Source organism: Pogona vitticeps, chromosome 4 (assembly GCF_051106095.1).
Source record: "Pogona vitticeps strain Pit_001003342236 chromosome 4, PviZW2.1, whole genome shotgun sequence".
In the NCBI taxonomy this organism is placed as follows: Eukaryota; Metazoa; Chordata; class Lepidosauria; order Squamata; family Agamidae; genus Pogona; species Pogona vitticeps.
This window is the reverse complement of record NC_135786.1, coordinates 150,842,619-150,866,418: the sequence shown is the minus strand read 5'-3', so window position 1 is coordinate 150,866,418 and position 23,800 is coordinate 150,842,619. Positions and strand designations below refer to the sequence as shown.

The 23,800-nt window shown below is 38.1% G+C and overlaps 1 long non-coding RNA gene across 6 annotated transcripts in view; it reads right to left on the bottom strand.

Moving 5' to 3' along the window:
- LOC140706834 (uncharacterized) overlaps positions 1-23,800 on the bottom strand; it is a 209,146-nt gene that overhangs the window by 15,625 nt on the left and 169,721 nt on the right. Inside the window, exon 2 of one of the 6 annotated variants that reach the window (XR_013544807.1) lies at positions 3,180-8,280. The exons of 2 other annotated variants lie outside the window; for them this stretch is intronic. This is a non-coding gene — a long non-coding RNA (uncharacterized LOC140706834). 3 more of the 6 variants (XR_013544808.1, XR_013544806.1, XR_012086713.2) reach the window with 3 other exon arrangements.

The window sequence follows — 23,800 nt, the reverse complement described above, 5'->3', positions numbered from 1 at the left end:
TAAAACACTACATTTGCCCCGAATCTCCCACAACTCCTCTAAGTTGAAGCTCACTATGTTCCAGCTTCAAGTCTTCTTGTTGCTGTATGTGTGGCAGAAATGATGGGCAAAATATGGTCTTAAGGGTATCAGAAGGAGAATGGCATAATCGCTCTATTGAACAAGTGGCTGTAGCAAGACTCAAGACTTGTACTGCTCTTGACAAGGTTTTTCTGAACCACCAGACTTGCAATGTTGTGAAGATTCCAACATATTTAACATACAACTTATGGGTTTATGGAGAGAAGCTAAATATATGAAAGGGGCATTGAGAAAGGCCAAATAGTGAGTGAACAATGTAATTCGCATTAAATCTGAAATTCTTTTCTAACAAACAAAATCTGAGATAAATACATAGTTAAGATGACAAATCCTGTTTCTCAGGCAGCTGCAATCTTTGTCGTGCAGAAAGATAGATTATATATAACTTCCCATCACATTAAAGTACACTCCATATTTATGTTGCTGTAAAAGTAATGCATGGGAGAACCTCATCAATTGGAGAGACGACACAGAATGTGACCTTTAGTTAACAGGATGATGTATATGTGTGTCCAAATATGTGACTATAAAATAATCCATAAAACATATGGCAGAAACATGGTTTCTGAGCAATGTATTGCATTGCACATAGTTGTAATGGGCCACAAACTGCAGCATATCTGAATATAAATGATGATGCGACATAAAATTTGGGAAGGGCATACTCCAATAAAGATTTCCAAAATGGCTGGTAAGATGGCTGTGAAGCATTGTGGTACCTCTGTATTTCTTCATTTAAAATGTGCTGCACTGGCAGGGGCCTGGACTCAATGACCATTCCAGTTCTATGATTTTATGAACCTATCCAGGGATTTAGACAAGATTCTGTATTATTGCTATTAGGTGTGTGCTTCAGGTTCAGAAATTATTCAGAATCTAAAATGAACCTGGGTTGTTGTTGTTGTTGTTGTTGTTGTTGTTGTTGTTGTTGTTGTTGTTGTTGTTGTTGTTGTTGTTGTTGTTGTTGTTTTGGTCTCTATACAAATCCAGGTGAAGTGAGGAAACCTGAAGCAGTACACAGATAGAATTAGAGCACTCTAAAGCACCAAATATTGTTTCAGAATTTGGAGGGTTTTTTTAAAAGTACGTTTTTTTAAAGAACGTTGAAAAAACAAAATAAGTACTGTTAGGAAAACCAGGAAGTCATTCCAGAAGGTGGTTGAGAGCCCAGTGCAAATGGAAAGTCCAATACCTTCTGAAAATTCCAATCATAGAGACTCTGAGAAACAAGAAATCCAAAACAATAAGATATTGACAGTTCAGGTTCCAATGAAAAGGCCAAGCTCTCTGGAAAACCCTAATCAGAGTATCTGTTTGCATGTTGGATGTTGATTGCAGTGAGCTTTTTCCCATCCTTCCCAGGGCACAACTCTTGATTTTCTCTGCTATCAGGTTTTTTCCCACCACTATTCAGAAAATACAAGTATGTACAAATATCATAAAATATTTGGATGCAAACAGAATAGGATGGGCTACAAATTGACTCAAAACTAATCTGTTGTGATTTGTAAGACAAATAATTTAGACCAAATTGAAGCAGATGGTATTCAATAATACCAAATTGGTATTATTCTGATTCTGTAATGATAGTATTATTTGAATTAAAACAAACCTTCTACAAATTCATCCTGACTTCTTTCAGAAAAGAAGAAATGCTGAGTGAGGAAGAAATATCTCTATTGTATAATTAAGGATGTAAATCTTCATCTTTCCCAGCTTCCTGGAAAAGAGGAAAAATCACTACTATTTTCTCATCTCCCGTAATATAGTGAGATATTTTCTGTCAGTATCAATTAGTTTATGAGAGAAAAAGTATAAATTCATGAAGTTACAATAGCTATTGCCTATTTCCATAGACCGGAGATGGGATTTTGTGTTTCATGAAAGGTTAAAAAAAATGGTGTGTTTTTTTCTTCCAATGTCTTTTCATCTATTACCAATAAATAAAAGTATTTGTTTGTTTGTTTGTTTAAAATAATTTTACCATGCCTTTCTCCTTTAAAAGGATCCAAGACAGCTTGCCTCATTAAATGTCTTTGCCTGCTTGCAGAAGGATAGCAAAGATGGAGCTACCTCGGCTTCCTGTGGGAGGGGGTTTCAGAGCATCGGTGCAGCAACAGAGAAGGCCCTCTGCTGTGTCTTCACCAAATACACTTCTGTGATGAGTGGGACTGAGAGAAAAATCTCCTCTGATTATCTTAACACCCAGGCAGACTCATAAAGGCAAACACAGTTTTTTGAAATAGCAGACCCAAGTTGTTTTGGGCTTTATACATTAAAATAAGCACAACACTAGTAGTATCTAACACTTGCCCAGAAATGGATCAGCAGCAATTTCAGCATATGCAGACACACATGAAAAATCTTAGGTTTTTCTCACCCAAGCCATTGCCCTTTGCAGTGTGCATCTATGGAGGAAAATCCATGTTCTTCTCATCAGTTTTGCCTTTATGCTGCTGCTGTTGGTTGCCTGATGGTTTTTTCCAGATGTCTGTTGTCCAGGGCCTGGTATCTGTGTTGTTGGTGTCAAGTTACTTACTTTGTGAAGTAATGTTATTTGACATTGAACTTGCTTTTTCTGTAATGGCTTTGGATGGAGAGCTGGCTGATTGCCTTGCAGTGGCTTTTAGCACACTGCTGTTCGAATTTCATTTGGTGCAGTACAATGTACATTTTCAGGGTTGCATTCCTTTATACGCAGCTTAATTATTTTAGCACTCTTTACATAAAACATTTCAAACCTTGGCACTGCTGCTGACAAAAACATCAGACCGGGTTTCCAAAAAGCAGTTTAGAACCAAGTTCATATCATGCTTGTTCCCTTAACATAAAGAAGAAGAGTAGGAGATTGGTTTGCAGTTAACTGAACAGCTTTTCCCAATGCTCATTCAGCAGGTACTGGGGTCATGGTTGCCAAATAAGAATGTGTGTACTGCTAATAGATATGGCATGAGATTCCATATCAATATTGTTAAACATATAAAAAGATAAAAAAATGACAAATAGAGGAGAGATTTGCAATTGTTTACTGATCTTATAACCTATTAATTGCAAGAGTGACATCATAAGCTGCACCCACTCATGCAGAGAAGTCTTACCATCAAAATTGGAGGAATTCCAGTCTCTGAAATTTAACTGCTGCTCTTGCTGTGGCTTGCATCCCATGTGGCCATCTCTCCATAGGGAACTCTTTTACCCAGGGCCTACATTGCTGCCACATGGCCTGTGCAAGAAAAAGCTCACAAACTATTATGCTCTAGTCTTTTATCTGTCCAAGTAGCACAATGGGCTCTAGCAGATGAACCCTCTAGCCATTTCCCCATTTTGCACCATCTTGGGTGCACTGACATCACACAGATGCTACACACGTTAAAACAACAACAACTGTTTGCTGAGCCTGTGAGGCCTAGTACCACTCTGCTGCTGTGATGGGGATGGTTTGTCCTTCCCACTCGGAAAGCAGCGGCATACAGGTGATGCTGCCTTCAGAGTGGAGGGAAGCCGGAGCTTTCAAAAGGCTCCGTTTCCCCAGCTCAGGCTCTTTTGCCGGCTGAGCCAGCAATCCCTCCCGCCCACCCTTAGTTTAAGAGTGAGACTAGCTGGCTGCCTCTGGAGCCGGATGGGAATTTTTGACCCACATCCTAATTGGCCTAAGGTTGTGGGTGCATTTTCGCCCATCCCATCCTTAACTAGAGGGTGTGGCTTTATAAATATACTTGTAAATAGAGTTCAGTTAATGTCATTTCCTGTCACAGCCTTGGGTAGTGTGAGGAAAAAAGTAAGGGTGAGTTTGTGTTGGCACGGGGTTGCCAAAATTGGGATATCTCGCTGGTAGGTCGAGCCTATTGACTAGCAGGTGAGAGGTGTCTTATATGGAAGGACCTCCCTGCCAGTTGCCCATTTAGGGTCTCGAGGCTCGATGAGAAGAGCTGGTGGGGGGGGTACAATTTCATAGAGCAACTGAAGGCATGCTGTTCAGCGGACAGCATGATTCAGTAATAGGAGCTCGCCCTGCTCTAGGAAGTGTCCAGAGATCTACGATCATCTGGACATAAAAGGAACTCGCACTACGATATTTTGGAGGATACAAGTTAAATAAGTTAATAAAGTTGTGGTCCAAGCCTTTAATCCAACAACCTGTGTCTTGCCTCGTTATTTCCAGGCTGGGAGGGCAATGACTACCCAGGCTTTGAAGCCACTTCACACTCAAAATCCAAATGTTTCCTTTTCCAGACCTGCTCAGCCTCCACTTTGTCCTCAAACCTGGGGAGCTGGGGAAGCATGGCCATCACCCTAAGACTACAGCTGACACCTTCAGACCTGGCTAATTTAATTGCAGTCTTGAGCATTGGGGGATCTGATCAGAATTCAAGCAGCTAACCTCTTCTGTAGAAGGAGGTAAGCTTTCTTGATTGCTCTTTCAATCTGGGAAATCAGAACAATGAATTATTCATGAATCTGATTCAATTGGGTTTATCATATGGTTCCATGCATCTGAGTTAGGCAATCTATGCAGTTCTAACACACAATGAGTAAAAATGACCCTACACATTTAAAGGATTTACAGTGAAGCTGCTCTTGGTCAAAAGGTGAGGAGAACCTGGCTTTGGCAAGCAAGAAGTCAGGTTTTTCATTTCAGTAGCATCCTGTGATAATTCCAAAGGGAAGATACAGTTTAATCAGACCTCAATGAAGGGTGATGATCATGCATAATATTGACAAAATATTCTAGGACAATCCAAAGCACATCTAAGATGTCATTTGCAGGAACTCTTCCTTTGAATCTGTGCTCTGACATTATGAATCCTGCCCCTTTTAAAAGTTCATTATTATTCATCTGGAATACTGGAAACAATTTCATCTTCAAATTGTTTGATGTCACTGGCTATTAACTCACATTTTTAATTAAGATGTGTACAATATACCAAATTCCATGATGTGACTTTGAAGGAGCTTTGACAGTAATGCAAAATGACTCAACAAAACCTTTCTGATATTAATAACCCCAAAATGAAATTCTTCCAAGCATTGCCTTCAGATTCCATGGGTGGGGGAGAGGATATTTGAGTATTGTTAAATAAGGAGAGTATCCTCATTAAATGAGAAATATATAAAATGGCCCAAGGGATTACATAAACAGGAGATTTGCTAATAAAATGATGTACACTGTAGCCAAGGCGAATGATGTTAGCAATGCTTTTGCAGATTTACTAATTGTCATTGCTTCCAGCAGTGACATATCAACCTACATATAACTAAAAGCATCATTTGTTCTCTCTGAAAACAGTTAAAGGTAAAGGTAAAGGTTCCCTTGACAATTTTTGTCCAGTCGTGTTTGACTCTAGGCGGCGGTGCTCATCCCCGTTTCCAAGCCATAGAGCCAGCATTTGTCCGAAGACAATCTTCCGTGGTCACATGGCCAGTGCGACTTAGACACAGAATGCTGTTACCTTTCCACCAAGGTGGTCCCTGTTTATCTACTCACATTTGCATGCTTTTGAACTGCTAGGTTGGCAGGAGCTGGGACAAGCGACGGGAGCTCACTCTGTCGCGTGGATTCGATCTCACGACTGCTTGGTCTTCTGACCCTGCAGCACAGGCTTCTGTGGTTTACCCCGCAGCGCCACCACGTCCCTTCTGAAAACAGTTAGGGATAATTAAATCACTTTCCCACTGAAATAGCTGAACCTGCCTAGTGAAAGAACTAGGATCACTTCATAGATTTCCTACTGCTGGTGTATTACACGAGAAAGACTTCCCATTCTTAAAAGGATGACACTGCAGGAAAAAAGTTAGCCATTTCACACCCTTTTCTTCTGATTAACTCTCCTTGTTAATAAGTGTTTTATTGTTCTAGCAAGATGGTTTCTGTGGTATGAGAGCTGTCATACAAAGAAAGTAGTATTTATCAAGAATAGTACTCCCTTCATATGTATAGTTATTTCCTTTTTAAAAAGAATTTCAAAGATGACAGAAGTCATGTATACTTTCTGTAATACTCTTCTCATGCCATGAAATGCCATCTGACTTCCTGGCTCTTTCCTCACTGTAAAAATTTCTTCATTCTTCAGTAAACTCTGATGTACTGTTTTCTAAAGCACGACAGTCTTTTGAAATAACCACTAATGCCCCCCCCAGATATTTAGATTTGTTTCTTAGAATACGTGACCCCATAGGCAGTCTTGCTGCAATTGTGAAAGTGTTGATTTTAACCCTATTCAGGCATTAATTAGTTGCCTTACTGGCTTCGATATGTGAGCAAGGGAGCACCTACTCATCCCTCCCATTGTTGCTTTCTTCACGTGGAAAGCAACTGGGTCTGACAAGGAGAACTTCCTGTTTGCGTGTAGGCTTGCCATGTGAGCAAGGCAGCAGACTTGGTGGGTACCTCTCACAAACAGGAACCTCTTTTCCTCACTCACATTCCCTTTCATGTGAGGAAAGTGATGATGGACCAGGGGAAAGGCTAAGCACTCCCCTGCTGACTCCTCTGGATAACATGCAGTGAAATAGGTTTGTTCCTCAAATACAATGAACAATGTCCTATGGGATGTAGAGTGAGGAAAGAGGAAGAACCAGTTTGTGAAGACTCAGTATTTAGACAACTAAGAATGAATATAGCAACACAGTGTCTAATCACATGATTAAAAAGCTAAGGAGGTATTTATTTGAAACAACAATGTAGCAGAAAACAACAATGTAGCTATCATGTTCCTAGCAGACTACAAAATGGAGCCAGGCCAGTGCAAGGCCACCAATTCCCAACTCAGAGAGCCTCCCCAGGAGGATACCGTGGTCAATGGTATCAAAGGCCGCTGAGATGTCGAGGAGGACCAGCAGGGACACTTTTCCCCTGTCAGCCTCCCTCAATAGGTCATCACACAGGGCAACCAATGCCATTTCTGTACCATGGCGTGGCCTGAAGCCCGACTGAAATGGATCCAGGGCATCTGTTTCATCCAGGTGCGCCTGAAGCTGGTCGGCCACCACCCTCCCAACCACCTTGCTTAGTAAAGAAACATTGACAACAGGCCTATAATTGCCAATTTCGTCCGCCGCCAAACTTGGTTTCTTCCTAATGGGCTTAATGAGTGTCTCCTTGAGGGCAGATGTAAATCTGCCCTCAAGGAAAGACTCATTAATTATTACAGTGGCCCATTCCGTTGTTGTAGGCCTGGCTGCTTTGATTAGCCAGGCTGGGCAAGGGTCAAGGGAGGAGGTGGTGGCACAACAGCGATCAAGCGCTTAATGTACTGAACAAGAAGTTACAAGGCCAGAGCCATCTTGTCAGTGCTGCCTATGACAACGTGAGAGCATTCTCCACAAAACTTGTGTTATGGAAAGCCCAGCTCTCTCAGATAAACCTTTGCCATTTCCCAGCATGCAGGGCACTCATTGATGCAGGCAGACCATATAGTGGTGAGAAGTATGTTGATGCCATTTTGAAGCTGCAGGAGGAATCTGATCACAGAGTTGCAGACTTCAAGATGCACAGAGCCACATTTCAAATTTTTGCGGACCCCTTCTCCTTTGAAGTGCAAGATGCCCCTCCTGTGCTTCAAATGGAGCTCATTGACCTGCAAATGGAGCTCATTGACCCTTATCATCATCATTTTCTTCTTCTTCTTCTTCTTCTTCTTCTTCTTCTTCTTCTTCTTCTTCTTCTTCTTCTTCTTCTTCTTCTTCTTCTTCTTCTTCTTCTTCCTCTTCTTCATTTTCATTATTATTTTATTTGTTTATTACTGATTGATTGATTTATTTTCTTATTAATTCTTTATTTATTTAGTTATTTATTTATTTTTCATGTTGTGTTAAAAAATAAAAATAAAAATAGATTGGAATTTTTTTAACAAAGCTTTTCTTGTGGAAAACCTGATGCAGCCCAGCCTCACCCAGATTCTGCCTCCAGTGGCTCCCAGGTAAATTGAGTTTGAGACCCCTGCTCTTATGTCTGAAGAAGTTCACTGGATCTACAAAGGCTCATATTAAAATATGGCAGTCTTTACGTTAGGTAGGGAGAGAGCGTGTGTGTCTTTAAGGTGCCACAGTGTTTTTGTCTTTTATTATTTATTTATTTAGCCAGCTCTCTATGATATGTAATGAACACTAATAAGTCAAAATTGATCTCACCAACTTCTGAGTGTTCAGTTGCAAACAATGCATCCAGCGGTGATCTAAGCATCCATGCCAGTGCTAGTCCTATAATCGGGGAGAATGAGGAAACAGACAGCCTGAGGCAGCAGATACCGGTGGGCATCAGTTGTTTACTGCTGTTCCCCCCTCCCACATTGGAACACATAGATTTATAAGCCAGCAAACTTACTGGCTCCTAGAGTTGCCAGCTGCATCATACATGTTATATGGTGGAAGATGCTCCCCCACTGCCAATGCTGAAGCAAAGAAAGAAAGAAAAGAAAAGAAAAGAAAAGAAAAGAAAAGAAAAGAAAGAAGCAGGTTGTGTGGCACCGACCTCCCATTTAGTATGGTCTCAGCCAATGTCCTTGGCATGAACACATAGTTTTGAAATCCTGAACACAGAATCACTTCAAGGTGCAGAGGAATATGGGAAATGCCCTAAATAAAGCAGAGGGCAAATGATGCAGCCAGATACAGAAGCTAAAAAGGTGTACATCTGGTCCCTGAATTGGAGGGAGAAAAAAAAAAAAGATCCCTTGGCTTGACCTTGTTGGAATAAATGTTGAATACATCAACATACACACCTGCAAGGTGTTGGTCAGTCTGAGTGAGGCAGAACACGACAGAGAACGTGCAATGCATTTTTGTGGATGTTCATTTTCATAACTGATTAGTAGAGAAATTACAGGCATACTTTGGAAACATTTGTCCATTATCACCCATCTTAAAAATGCAAAGAAGTAAACTATTAAAAATCCTTGATAATTCTTACAAATACATGATGAGTCACATGGCTCTGTGGCAATTAGAACCTTGATTCACATCCCAACACCATATTCATGGGACCACGATGGTTCTTGTGTGCCCACTGGTTTGACAAAACATAATGTCAGCAACACTCATTTCCCAAGTGATGCACAAATCCAAAATATACGTATGTGGTGTCAGTATCCCTATGCTGCATTTGACCATGGTGTAGCTTGCCAGAATGAATACCTTAGAATTCATAATCTCATTTCAAAAAGTTGTAAATAATTACTTGTGCTGGTGACTTGAGAGAGCGTATTGACAAATGGAAGGGGTCCTCATGACTCACTGTGGCGTCACCACCTGCCAAATGTTTGCTGTGGACGTCTGTGAAACCCTGATAACCATTCTTTTCCTTCTGCCTGGTCCAACTGTTATTCATAGCAAGATGTGTGAAAGAGCATCAGTGTTGCAAAAAGCAGATATATTTCCCCTTCCTAAAGCGACCCCTTCCCTAATCATAATAGCAACATGCATTTCTTCCTGAAAGCAATGTTACCAAGATTTACAGGCTCACCATCAGCCTGTTTGTCCAAAAGAGCAGAGAAACCCAATTTGTTGTTGTTGTTGTTTAGTGTTAAGTTGTATCCGACTCTTTGTGACCCCATTAATTAATTAATTAATGATCACTAAATCACAGAGGCACCCCATGTGCATGCTTTTGAGCCTGACAGTTTTTCAGGCAATTAACTTGATTGACCAAACTGTAAATATTTAAGGATGTTTGGAAAGCAGCATTTTATATCCCTGAATTCAGCAAGTAAAGATTTCTTTAATGTTGATACATGTGCATCAAGATTTTGTGAGAGGATGGAAGGGGTACCAATATCCAATATTTATTTATTTATTTATTTATTTATTTATTTATTTATTTATTTATTTATTTATTTATTTATTTATTTATTTATTTATTCATTCATTCATTCATTCATTCATTCATTCATTCATTCATTCATTCATTCATTCATTTATTTATTTATTTATTTATTTATTTATTTATTTATTTATTTATTTATAGCCCGCCCATCTAGTCATTTGACTACTCTGGGCAGCTTACATCAAACAAAATAGATTAAAATAACATCAATATCAATAATAATAATAATAATAATAATAATAATAATAATAATAATAATAATAATAATAATAATAATAATAATAATAATAATAATAATAATAATAATAATAATAATTAAATGAGTGTATGTTCAAGCCAATTCTGACTTCTAGTGATCTTTCTAGTGACCCTTTCCAGGGTTTTCTTGGTAAAGAATAAACAGAAGTGGTTTAATACTGCCTCCTTCTGGGATGCTCTGCGATTAGGTAGTTTGCCCAAGGCTGCACAAGTTGGCTTTTCTCCAAGAAGGCACAGTGAGGAATACAACACCTAACTTGAGCTATCACCAAATTATTCACCTGTGATCTCTTTGACAGGCAAAGAATTGTGGAAGGGTAAAATGGGTAGTAATATAATAAATTAAAAAAAGAAAAGGAGAAATGGCCAAGAGCTTTATCATCAAATAGCAGTTATAATTTTGCCATCCAGGACCCTCCAAAGTAATTAGTTCGCAGTGCAGATAGTTTTTTTTTCTCCCCCGTAGTCTATACTTTCCTCTCTTTGTTATTCTAAAATAACCTAGTTATTTACTCAAAAAATGTGAAGACATTGCAAGCCATGCCCTGAAGCTAGGAAAACGAACCTAAAAATCTGGATGGCCATGCCATGTCGGCAGATCTCATTCCCTTAGCTATCACATCCAGAACCTGAACTCCAGCAAATGCCCCCTAAAGCCTGAGTCTCAAAACCAGAACCTTAGATCTGGCAAAACTACTCATGGTTACTTTGGGAACAGAAGAAATATGAAAGTAATATATTGATAGGGCCAGTACTTTGCAGTCCTCCCACGCCAGCACCACCTGAACTACTGGTATATGTCTCCCATTGTATGGTTCGGGAGCCTCTGAACCTCCAGATATTGTTGAAGTACCTCAAGCTTCTTTGAACTGCTTACTCAGACATACAGTACATCATAGTCTAACAATTAAGTGGTGCATAGGACATTCATCTGTTTGCATTAAGCAGGAAGCCTCTTCCTCCTCAAATAATAGGAGTTTGCTACTATCAAATATACTCATTGTTGCAGCCAGCACTCTCGTTGTCATCTCCTCCATTCCTTTTTAAACCTATGGTGGAGGTGTGGAGAGATCTCTCCACTGCCTTTGTCTCCACCACCTTCTGGATACAGAAGGTAGTTCTCCCCCCACCCCCACCCCATTATCATAGGTGAAAACATTTTTATTTTAAAAAGACAAAAAACATTGTGGCACCTTAAAGACTAACTTTCATATTTTTTTAATGCAAGCTTTCATGGACAAGTCAACTTCATCAGACATAAAAGGAGATATAACATGGCACTGGGCTCTATGAAAATTATATCAAATATGCTATAATAATAATGCTTATTTTATTTATTTATTTATTTATTTGATTTATATCCCACCTATCTGGACTATAAGACCACTCTAGGCGGCACTGAGTTTCTTACCATCCAACCACAATCTCCATATTTTGATACTTTGGTACCATGTATAAATATTTGCCATGCTCACATTAAAAAAAGTATTAAAGTTAGTCTTTAATGTGCCACGTTGTTTTTGTCTTTTTTAAAACTTTTTTTAAACTTTTGTTTTCATGTATAATGCTTGCACAGACTATGCCTTCTACAATGCCATTATCACAGAAGCACAGAATAATGAAGTTGGAAGGGGCCTATAAAGCCATTGAGTCCAATTCCTGCTCAGTGCAGAAATACAAATCTAAGGATATCTTCCAGGTGGTTGTCTAAGTTTCTCTTGAATGCCTCCAGTGCTGGAGCACTCACCAACTCTCAAGGTAATTTATTCCATTGCCCTACTGCTCTAACAGTTAGGAGGTTTTTCATGATATTTAACCAAAATCTGGCTTCCTGTGACTTGAGTACATTTTTCCATGTCCTGCACTCTAGGGTGTTTGAGAACAGATCCTGGCCCTCCTCTGTATGATAATTTTTCAAGTATTTGAGAGTGGTATCAGTCAAGTGCTATGAAAAATGAGTGAACAAACTCAGAATGTGTAGCACTGAGAAAAGAAGACTGAGAGGAAATATGATAGCACTCTTCAAATATTTGAAAGGTTATTATACAGAGGAGAGACAGGACCTGTTGATCAACCCAAAATGTAGGATACATAATAATATGCTCAAATTACAGGAAGCCAGATTTTGGTTGACTATGAGGGAAAATGTCCTGTTAGAGCAGCATGACAATAGAACCAATTACCTCAGGAGGTGGTGAGCATTCCAGCAATGCAGGCATTCATGAGAAAATCAGGCAACTATTTGTCAGATATTCTTGGTTTGGATTCATGCTTTGAGGAAGGGGCTAGACTTGACAGCTTTAAAGGTCCCCACCAAATCCATTATTCTTTGATTCTACATCCTGTTATCTATAGAAGCTGGCAGACAGTGAGGTATTTAAGCAATTCCTGAAGTGGATTTAAGTACAGAATGTAGAATTAATAAATTCCTGAATGTAAATAATTATTGGCCTAATCTGCTGTCTCTCACAAACTATATTTTCAGTGAACTGGTATCTAATATGTGTTGCTAATGGGGAAAATGTAGTAACGGAAGGAGATGCCAATAAAACCCCTGACAGGCCTTCCCTTTCCAGATTGTAAACTTTAATTTGGTCTCCCACATTTATAGGTGAATTAAGCTCTGAGTTCATTATAAATTTTATTATCAGGCCAACTGAAAGTCTGTAACATTAATAGTGCTGCCAGGGCATTCCTACAAGATATACTTTGCTGATGCTTTCTATAAAAGTTAAAATCAGACAGGATGGGTGTTGCCAGTTACTTGCTTTATCCCCCATTTATTCTCTCATAGTAGTCAGTTTTGAATAGTGGTGGGAGAATAAATTTTCACATGAACATTTTTCCATTCTCATTCGGGTAGGTAGAAGAGAAGCTGTCTTTTTAAAGAATTTTAGTAGAAGAGAAAATATGGAGACAATCTCGAGGATGAATCTCAGAAATTATTGTCTTTAATTGATTTATAATGTAGCCAAGAAGTGTGTGCTCATTTCTTTCCTTTCGCTGTGTAATCATCTTGGTGGCCACCATTGTTTCCCACATTTCAATAAAATCCATAAAGGATGTCCTAAAGTAACTCTTTCTACAGAGCTTTCTCAGTTCAGGAAATGTGAGTAACCAGGGAAACTGCACAGCAATGGAAAGACATGCAATATAAACAAATAAACAAACATGCCATGCTCGGCTCCAGGAATGCAACCAATCCTTCTTTATTTAGCAGCAATTTACTACACAGTTTAATTTGCACATGTGCAAATATGTGGACTGTAAAACTGCTTGAGAACTTATGTCTAGTATGACCACAGGTTCTTACTACCCACTTTAACAGATAGCAAGTTAACAGGGAATTAGACTTGCTTTAAATAGGAAGAGAAGTCAAATTTATTTGGTTTATATACAGTATTACCATAGGTAAAGGTTCCCCTTGACAATTTGTCCACTTGTGTCCAACTCTAGGGGGCGGTGCTCATCCCCGTTTCCAAGCCATAGAGCCAGTGTTTGTATGAAGACAATCTTCCTTGGTCATGTGGCCAGCGCGACTAGACATGGAACGCCGTTACCTTCCCACCGAGGTGGTACCTATTTATCTACTCACATTTTTACATGCTTTCAAACTGCTAGATTGGCAGGAGCTGGGACAAGCGACGGGATCTCATTCTATCGCGTGGATTCAATCTTATGACTGCTGGTCTTCTGACCCTACAGCACAGAGGCTTCTGCAGTTCAACTTGCAGCACAACCACATCCCCTTATACATTTCCATAAATTGATCCATGCGAACATGTAAACTAGAACAATATTATGCTCCAGTCTTGTACTTCAAATGTTGTAATGCAGTTGTATTGTTTTTAAAGCATTTTTTTAAAAAACTTACAAAATGTGTACATTGGGGAAACAGAGTATCAGTTATGTACATTATGAGAAGTATCATTAGGAATTCATATATTATGAGAAAGTGCTTGAAAAATGTGCAGATGGGAAAGTACTAAATTAGTATTAATTTTCATGGGCATAAAAATGCATATAAGTTTTCCTGCAGACTTCTTTTTTTAATTGATATTTTTATTATTTTTTAAAACAGAAAACAAATACAAAAATACAAATAATAGTACTTACTATACACTAAATTCAACAGTGCACCCCATACCCACAGGACCACATTGAACAATATTTTTATTACAAATTTCTTTCCAAAATTGCATAGATCAGTGGTTCTTAACCTTGGGTTACTCAGGTGTTTTTGAACTGCAACTCCCAGAAACCCCAGCCAGCACAGCTGGTGGTGAAGGCTTCTGGGAGTTGCAGTCCAAAAACACCTGAGTAACCCAAGGTTAAGAACCACTGGTATAGATTGTTGTTTAGAGGCTTTCCCCTTTCCTTTCACTAATACAAATTCAACAAACCTACCCCAAATAGCATTAAAACTATTGGAACTTATTTCTCCTCTTTTCATATTGAGTTCAATAGTCAATTTATCATTTAATGCAACGTCCCATACTTCACCATACCAATCTTCTAATTTAATATCATTTTTGTCTTTCCAAAACCTGGCTATTAATATTCTAGCACTTGTCATAAAGTTCTTTTTACTACATCAAACAAGTATTTTTCAACATTCTTATTTATTTCTGATGATTCCATATTGCACCAAATTAATTTTTCTTTATTATATATAATGTCTCCAATAAATCTTAATTGATTCGCTATATAATATATTTTTTTTTACATTAGCATACCTAAACCTCCTTTTTGGGGGGCCTTATACCAATATCCTTTATTTATTCTAGATTTTTTTTTACCTTGACTAAAAAATCCATTAACTAATCCACTAATCCATGCCAATACTTGAAATCTTCTTCTTTTAATTGTATTGGGAGCATTCTAAATAAAAGGGTAATTTTTGGTAATATTTTCATTTTAATCATATCGATTCTCCCAAACTATGATAATTTCAATTTAGAATACTCTTGCAATTTATCTTTAATATCACTTTTTATTTATTAAATTTTTTCTCCTTTAATTTTTGAGTCATTTAACTATATTTTTACCTAAATATTTAATGATTACACATTTTAAAACCATATTTATTCATAAACATTTATTGTTCCGGTTTATTATGATTAAACATCATTATTTGTGTGGGGTTTTTTGCCAATTAATAATTAATCCTGTTATTTCCCCAAATTTTTCTAAGTGCTTTTTAATACTGTCCATACTTTCTAATGGGCTTTTAATAGTCAATAATGAATCATCAGCAAATAAATTAATCTTAATTGTATCATTTTTCCTAATCATTTAATTAATTCATCATTTCTTATTGCATTTGCTAGCAATTCTATAACCACACAAAACAATATTGGTGAAAGTAGACAGCCTTGTCTAGTACCTCGGCCTAGAAGAATCCATTCCATTAAACCATCATTAACTATTACTTCTGAAGTATTATCTGAATACTATTGGTCTATAACCCCTATAAATGTTTTGCCAAATCCCCAACCCCTTATAAGAAGTTTTAGTGTTGGCCATTCAACACAGTCAAACGCCTTAAATATGTCTAATGATAAAACAGTTGCTTTAATTTTTTTCTCCTTTTCTATCTCATATATAATGTTGAAAACTTGTCTAGTTAAATTGTCCATTTGTCTTCCCTTAATAAAACCACACTGGTCTTCCTTAATATAATTTGCTATAAATCTATAAATGTATTTAATCTATTTGCTAATATAGCAGTAAAAATCTTAGCATCTTGGTTTATTAGAGATATGGACCTATAAGATCCTTCCTGCAGACTTCTAAAAAAACAATAGCTGTTGGAGAAATGAAATGGAAATTAGTTGTTCCCATGCAATATAGATTCCTGCATTTTTAATTGTTGCCATGTATCTCAATCTCCTAAGACACCTACTCCTGTTTTGAGCTTTAGAAAGCTGGAACACAAACCTTATAAAATTGTTCAGGCTTCCCATCCTGCTGGAGAGAAGGAGACCAGGAATCTGGAAGGAACAAAGGAACTATTTTCTTTCTTTTCTTTTCTTCTTTATTTTTTTTCCCTATCTCTAAAGTATTCCTATACAGTGGTGCCTTGCTTAACGATTTTAATTGGTTCCAAAAAATCATCGCTATGGGAAAACATCACTAAGCAAAATGCATTTTCCCATAGAGATGCATTGAAAACCAGATAATCTGTTCCAATAATCGCCTTAAGCGAAAATCGCCATAGGAAACATCGCTAAGCGAAACACGGTTCCCCCATTGGAATGCATTGAAACCTTTTCAATGCATTTCAATGGGGGAGAAAAAAAATCACCAAAAATTCAAAAAGAGTCAAAACGAAGCCAAATTAGTTTAACAAAGGGTTTATTAAGTACACTAACGATTTCAAGCACTCTAAACCCTTTTTAAACAATTTAACACCTTTTAAAAATAGCGAAAATGGAGCTGTCAAAAACATTGCTAAGCGAAACAGGGGGACCTAAACTGTCATCGCTAAGCGAAGCAAAGTCCCGGACATCGCTATGCAAAATTCCCCCATTGGAAACATCGCTAAACGGAGTGCAAGATCGCTCTTAAAACCTCATCGCTAAGCGAATACATCATTAAACGAGGCAATCGCTAAGCGAGGCACCACTGTATTGCACTCTATAATTTCTGGACATTCTACCCATTTTGTTTTGTTTGCCATGCCTCAACTACTGAAATGCCAATCATACCCTTCATGGGCAGACTGAGACAAATCTCCTTAACATGTTTTATGTGATTAAGAGGAACCACACTGCTGCCTCAAATTGAGTGTCATGTCTCTAGCAGTTGCCCACGCTCAAGTGTAAATGTTAGGAGGTAAGGCTAGGAAAGCGTGTGATGCCAGAATGGGCCAATGGACACAAGAGGACCCCTAAATCATTATCACAAAGGTGCCTCCCACATATCAGTGTTCCATTCATGGGTGGCACAACAGTTCTATTATTATTATTACCCTTCCACTGCACACTACAGATGGCAGTGCTATTATTATCGCACCAGGAGTGTAAAGATGAGGGAAGTGAGTAGAAAGCTATCAGTTATCCTCTCAGTAAGATACCTCTTTATTCAAAACCTATTGCTACCATGTAACTCATCCCTTTATTTATTTTATTCTTCTCTGTGTCCTTGGTAGAAGGGCATGGCTGAAATGAATAAAAGGTCATTTTGTCATCATTCAAGAAATAAATTATAAAATTTATTATTAAACGATAAATGCAATTTGTAAGAATTAGTTATAACCTTAAAACAGTGTTATACAAAACGTCTGTTACACCTGCCATATGAAAACAGCAAGGGAAATCATATTTCCACTTTCTATGTAACCAGTAGCCACTTCCCCATTAAAGCAAAGCAAAAGCAAAGTGTGCTGCTTATATACCATCCCATAGTGCTTCAAGCACTCTCTGGGTGGTTTACAAGTTAATTATGCAGGCTACACATTGCCCCCCCCACGAGGTGGATACTCATATCACCAACCTTGGAAGGATAGAAGGCTGAGTCAACCTTGAGCCAGCTACCTGGGATTGAACCCTAGGTTGTGAGCACAGTTTTGGCTGCAGTGCAGCAGTTTAGCCACTGTGCCACGAGGCTCATCTTGAGGCTCATTAAGCTTCTCCCCAGTTAACTTACAGGTTCCCAGTGTGATGTAGTGGATAAAGTGATGGACTAGGACTGTGGAGAACAGGGTTCAAATCTCCACTCACCCATGGGAACTCATTGGGAGAATGGAACTGGTAAAACCATTCTCACTTACTTGAAAGTTCTATTAGGGCTGCTACAGCAAGTAACAACAATAACAATAAAAACAACAACTTACAGATTGTCTTTTTGAAAGTTTGGTATGTAGTCACTCTGACTGGATTTAACCAAACCACAGGATCTTAGCAGCACTCCCGATTTTTTCCTGAAGTCTTCACTCTTGTCCCCTAACTGCTTCCTCTGACATTTGCCACCAAGTGTTCCCCACAGAAGGTTCGTCTCTTTCCAAAGACTGCCTCAGAAGCATTTCTCCATTATTCCCACAGACCTTCTTCAGCTTTACATGGGTTGATTTCAGTTTCCAGGCTCTCTTGGACACAAAGCTGCTTCCACTGCTGCTGCTTCAATTCCAGCTAACCCAAACTCCTGTCTTCTGATTCTCAACACCCAACCAAGTTGGTGCCTACCATCTCCATTCAGACTCCCAGTCAGATCTTTGACATTGATGGGACTTCTCAGCAATGAAGTACCGTTAATATTTTATCAAGTTATCCTGGACCTGAAGATACCACATGTGCCAAAGAACATAAATTAATTGTGATTTGAGGATTAAGGTTAGTAAGTTTTATTCACTACACAGAAAATTGCAGAACGCCTTTAAGAATAGTCAGGTAATTGTAAATGAGTCAAAGGCCTGTTGGGAAGTTTAGGAAAAGAAAGTGTTATGAAACATATTGTAGTCTTTTATTCTATTTTAATGCTTTCTAAAGGATTAGTTGAGCAACTGAATTTTTCTGTTCTATGACTTATGCTTTATTAATTCAATATCTATTTCCTTCACTCTCTAAAGTGAGTCCTTATGCTTTGAGGGTTAATTGGGTAGCAAATAGAGTAGCACTAATCATTGGAAATTATCTGCAGTTATGCAGGCTTAAAATGTACACTGTTAATATTCATAGGCCAATGTGACCAATAAGCTGGATGGCTACAGTGAAGTACAGAGGCACACAACTGGATAGGAGTAACACTTTGCATGAGATATGCTTGCTAGGAAAATTCAGGCTGAGAGTAAATGGTGAAATAATGGGAAGTGACTCTGCAGTTCCAAATTATAGAATCTTATAGGTGTGTCTGAATGAATAGATATCATTTTAATGGTGGTGGTTTTGCTTGTGATGATAATGAGGCATCCATCCGATCATTGATCGCTCCACATTAACTAAACAATGAATATCCACCTGCAGTGGATTGAGGCTCTCCCACTTATCCATTAGAAAAATCTTTGGAACATCCAGGCTTAGTATGTCAAGCTAAGGAAGACTCCAAGACTTATATCTGTACATCCAAGGTAGGCAACCATGATGATCTAGATACTTTTAGATGCCAATTGCAGTATCCTTCGCTATTTGCATTCTGGTTAATCCCCATGGAAGAGGTACACCCAAAACATTTGGAAGACCACAGTCACTTACTGCTTCTTTTTTTATTTTAAATTTTTATTATTTTCTTCTGTACAAGGGTAGGGCAGGGTAGGGGATAACTGGGGCAAGGATACATTTAGAGGGGGTGGATTTGAACAACACAATACAAATCATTATTTTCATAATAATTCTAAATAATCCCTTCTAAGAGTAGTTCCAGATAACATACGAGAATATATACAATATATAAGGAAAATCCATATTCAGACCTATATTTTGTAATTCTAATTATTAATTACGTAGCTGTTAATATTTATCTAGCATTTAAAAGTAACTCTTCCTATACTATGATTGTATATCAGCCTACCATTCTAACTATTTTGAGATCATATATATAGTGACCACCAAGTTTCTCAATGCTCCTCTCTCACTCTCTCTTTTTGGATTCAGCTAGTCTGTTAACATATTAATTTCTTCAGTTCCCAGTATTCTTACTATCAGTTCCTGTATTTGTGGTGTTCCAGACTCCTTCCAGTGTTTCACAGATACTATTCTTGCCACTGTTATTCCTTCTGTCTTTTATATATTGCTTATCTTGCATTATTTTTAATATTTTATTCTTATATGCATCTTCGTTCTGGATTTCCGGCACCTTCCGAATTCTAGGGATGTGTGGAAGAGTCACCATCTGGATTTGGATCATTGATATCTTGTATTGGTTTTGTCTAATTTCCTTCTTTCTTAAATCTTCCTGAAATTCTCTCACTTTATTCTCCATTTCCTTAGCTGTTTTCGCTGTCCTCTGTAGTTCTTGATTTTGTTATGTTACCTCCTCTTTCATTTGGCTCAATTGTGGGTTTATGTCCTCCTGTTTCTTAGTAAAGTCTGATACATTAATTTCCAAGTTGGAAATGTCAAACTTCTTGTCCAAATGAGCTATCTGTTGACTAAACATAATGCTCATAAACTTCTCAAAGTTTTCTTGTGTTAGTAGAGAAGACTGTATATATACAAATAAAGACCTTTATGTGTCAATTCTTCAATATTCTTCCCAAATACCTTTTTCCCTCTCCCTTCTTAAAAAGGTTTAAATGATCTAGTAAATGAAGAGTACATATATATGAAAATATATAAGGGCAGCCAACAAACCCAGTCACAAATCAGTCGACCAGCAGACAAAGATCTCCCAATATGTTAAATCAGACAAAAAGTCAGCATTATTAATAAAGAGAAAAATGTTCCAAAGAGGACACAGCCTAGTTATAATAAATATAGTCTATGTAGCTTCACTTCAGATATCTATTTATGTCTAAGTTTGGAGGGAAAAAAGAGGGGGAGAAGAGAAAGAAAGAGGCAAAACTGGCTAGTTCAAAGTTCTGGGCAGCTTTCCAGACCTTGAGTAGAGGGAGATAAGATAAGGTTTGTGGAATATAATCTCCTGGGGGGGGGGGGGGAGAGAAGGGTCTCTTCCAGTGTCGTCATAGATTTTCATAAACGACAGAAGTTAAAATAATAAAAATAATAAAAATTATAAACCCCAGAAAAAATTCTTCTTTCAACTCCTCCCCTAGCCACTCTCAACAAAAGAAATAAAATCAAGAAGTAAGAAAGTGTCACTCCGAACCTGAATAATCTTCATTAAATAAGCTTCCAGTGGGTGTAGGCAACTTCTGAATTGTCAGGATTGTTCTATAATATTCACTAGTAACGGACAAGACTCTAAGGAGGAACTTTACAGAGAGATAATTTAGCCGCTCATTAAAAATCTCTTTTTAACAAGCTTCAACGTTCTATGTTCCTCCCATCCTCTTCCACAGTCCACTTCTTCACTTTTCAATGTTCAGTCTTCCAGCCTACTCCCACCTATCTTCGTATATCACAGTAACTTTATAAATGTTCAGCCCAAATATAATAATACAGTAGATTTGTTTATAGTAGTGTCAGTATATCTTGAATATAATTGTGTGTCCATCCTCCTCCAGCCTTCTGGACTGTGTCAATTTCTCAGACCTGCATGGAGTAAGCCGAAGAGAATGCCAATCTTCTGGGATAGTGATGTAGCAACCAGCTCCTCCAACCTTCCCAGACAGCACTTCTCTTCTTTTGGAATATATTTTCCTCTCATGGAAAATTATTTAGGCTATCTCAAGCCTACAGAACCTCCATCAGTGGTTAAAAATGAGGGAGAACTCTCACTTTGCAACCTCCGTCCATCTTGGTCCCTCTCCTTCCCCCTGGAAGACCACAGTCACTTACTGCTTCTTGATACATTCTAGAATGATGATGACTCTTTGTCTCCCCCAGGTAACTCTGATGGGAACTGCAACAGCTAACTGAGGATAAATAAGAATTTCAGCTTGTTTTTGATGAACATTTATCAAAATTTGCAAATATCATATTTGAGATGCAAAGAGCTTGAGCTTTTGTTTTAAAGAAAATAGAACATTAAAAGTTCATGATACATCTATCTAGGCACAAGACTTTCAGTATGTAACTCTTTAAAGTTTGAGATTCCATCCCTATGTGTTCAGTTATGTGAGTGCTAAATAGGGTCGCTGCCTCTTCCCCCCCCCCACTGGCTTCTTATCTTTAATAACTATACTGTATAAGGAAGCATCTTCTTCTTCTGGCTAGAGTAATTGTGCTATTATATGTGATTGCTGCAGATGGGGGATATTTTTTAAAAAAACTAACAAAAAGTTGCACTGGAGTAGGCCAACTGAATCAATGGAGGTTTTGTGAGTCAATTTTTCTATAAGGCCTATTGATTCAAAATGGACTTACTATGACTGCAATTTATTCTGCTAAAGTAAGCTGCAGTGGGAGTAGGCCCATTTGCATCAACTGAACTCCCCAGTAATTCCATGAGCCTTCTCTAATTGCAACCTACTACACTAAGCAACAGGATTTTGGGATTTGACAGTTTGTGGACAAGGAACCTCAGAACACATTCTGATCCTGCTTTTTCCCTTGTTCAATATTCTAGCAACAATGTCCAAATTTTGCATTTGCTGTAGAGGTGCTGGCTAGTTGATGACCTGCTTGTTTATCTTTTTTTAATTTGGTTAAGTACACAAGCCCTCTTTACTTTTAATGGCCTGTTCCCAGCAGCCTTAGACAAAGGTGGCAACTCTCTCCTGCTTCTCTATTCGTTTACAATCACCAGGGTGCAAGATCAAGCAAAATGAGGCCAACCCTATGAAATCTTGGTCCTTAATTATAATGCAAGCACAGAAAACACCTGAAAGTCAATGCAATAATACTTCTGCCCTATTCTACACATTAGCATTTTGAAACGATCAATTCCAAAACATGTTTCCATTTTTTAAAAAAATCTTTCAGTTATATTGGTAGAAATATGATAGTGGAAATTATATTCCAGGGTTAGAACTTCTGTCTTGATTGAGGGAGTAGCAGAGGTTAATGGCAAAAGGAAATGTTGAACATTTCACATGTCATTAGAAACGTAGCAAATATCTCTGTTGGGAGCACCTTTGTAATTTGTCCCCGTGACTGTGCCAGATGCAGGAAAAGACAACTACCCTGCTGTCATGTTAATCATAAAACCTAGAGCCTGCTGAGAATAATGGTAATTATGCCCGACTAGCTCATTTTTTCTCAGTCTCTGGACCTTTATTATTCTTAACAGCAAACGTGATGCTATTTTTTTTTTTAAAAAAAGGCCAGCCAGATGTTGGTTACTTATGTACCATGCATCTCTTCCTTAGCCAAGTTACTTTATGAGCACTGAGCAATGAGAAGAAACTCTGTAAAAGTTTTTTAATTTTTTAAATTTTATTTATTTTTTAATTTTAATTTTTGTTTTATAGCTTTGCCATTTGCATCTAACTCTTGAAAGCCACTTGAAAATTTTCCCACCACATTTTATGTTAAATAAACCAGAGCAAGGTTTCACACAGTCATCTCCTCAGCTTCCTGACATTTTCCTCAGGCTTCTAAACAACTGATACATTAGACATCAAAAGCTGCACTAAAAGCTGGGAAATCTGCACCCCCTTCCCCTGATTTTCCTGTAAAAATATATCCTTGGGTTTTCTGGGGTGTGGAATTTGGGGAAAAATGATGGGAGATAGGACTGGAGGGCTGATGCTGTATCAGTTTACCTCCAGTTGTTGTTGTTGGATGTAGTTTTTATTTCACAAGTCCACAGTTCCTCAGGTATAACAAAATAGACCTGCAAAGAAATGTCCATGGAAGGATGTCAAGACAGGCACACACTATATTTCAAGAACTTCTGCTGCTAGTCAAAGAGAATGCATGTAATCATCCTGCAAGTGGTACTGGGCATTTTGTTGTTTTAAATTGGCTCAGGAATTTGCCTACTGTTATGTGTCCATTTTCAGCAGTAGTCCCCATCCCCACCTCCAAATCGCTTCAAAACTGCATTTGAAAAGATTAGGACAGAACTGTCCCATCAGCTACTGGTTGTCATCAACCAGTGAATGACATACTTCCTTTGGGCCCTTTCACCGGGAGCACA